This window comes from Galeopterus variegatus, unplaced genomic scaffold (genome assembly GCF_000696425.1).
Source record: "Galeopterus variegatus unplaced genomic scaffold, G_variegatus-3.0.2 Scaffold19249, whole genome shotgun sequence".
Classification (NCBI taxonomy): Eukaryota; Metazoa; Chordata; class Mammalia; order Dermoptera; family Cynocephalidae; genus Galeopterus; species Galeopterus variegatus.
Genome location: NW_007745360.1, coordinates 11,354 through 12,164, shown reverse-complemented (window position 1 = coordinate 12,164; position 811 = coordinate 11,354). Strand labels below are relative to the sequence as shown.

The 811-nt window shown below is 38.5% G+C and overlaps 1 long non-coding RNA gene across 1 annotated transcript in view; it reads right to left on the bottom strand.

Moving 5' to 3' along the window:
- Positions 1–533: 533 nt before the first annotated feature.
- Positions 534–811, bottom strand: part of LOC103583043 — a 2,562-nt gene continuing 2,284 nt past the window's right edge. The window contains exon 2 of the long non-coding RNA XR_549821.1: positions 534–689. This is a non-coding gene — a long non-coding RNA (uncharacterized LOC103583043). The remainder of the gene's footprint in view (positions 690–811) is intronic.

Here is an 811-nt window from a genome sequence, read left to right as displayed (position 1 = left end):
TTTTTTTTCCTTAAAAGAAAGAATAACACTGAACGTTACGTTGGCTGTTTCTTTATTTGGCACTTACCATGTGCCAGGTAGTGTTCTAAGCCAGGCAGTGTTCTAAGTGTGTTACACATAGCAACTCATTTAATCCTCACACTAACCTGGAGGTAGGTACTCTTATCAACTCTGTTACAGATGAGGAAACTGGCAGAAAAGTTGCCCTAGGTCACACAGCTTTAAATATCTATGGTCATAACCCAGGATACTAGTTTGCCACATAAGCAAAGGAANTTTTTTTTTTTAAACAGGGAAGAGCATTCCATCTCAATCCAGTAGTATAAGCTGACAAAGGACGAGGTCAGGGGAACACTGTGGACCTGTGTATTTCTGGCTCTACATCATAAAGGGTTTTCAACCAGACAGAGCAGGAAAATTTGCTATTGTGCCCAAAGGATATTAAGAAGTCTGAACCCAGACCCAAATGAACTTAATCACTCTATCAGTACTGTAGCTTTTAACAGTAAAGGAAGAGACTACTAATGGACAGATTAAGTAAATACACAGAAGTCACCTTTATGCAATGAATTCAGGTTCCTATAGTTCTCCAGCATCACATTCCTATACAGGTTCTTTACAGCAGGATCCAGTTGCCTCCACTCTTCCTCACTGAATTCCACAACCACATCTTTCAATGTCACGGATTCCTAAAACATTAAATTTCGTTTTAATCAAAGGTCACTCCCAAAAATATTACCAGAGAAAGAGTAAATATGGAAAAAATAGGGGAGAAGCCAGAATATATGAGAAGTTGAGAGGATAATATTTG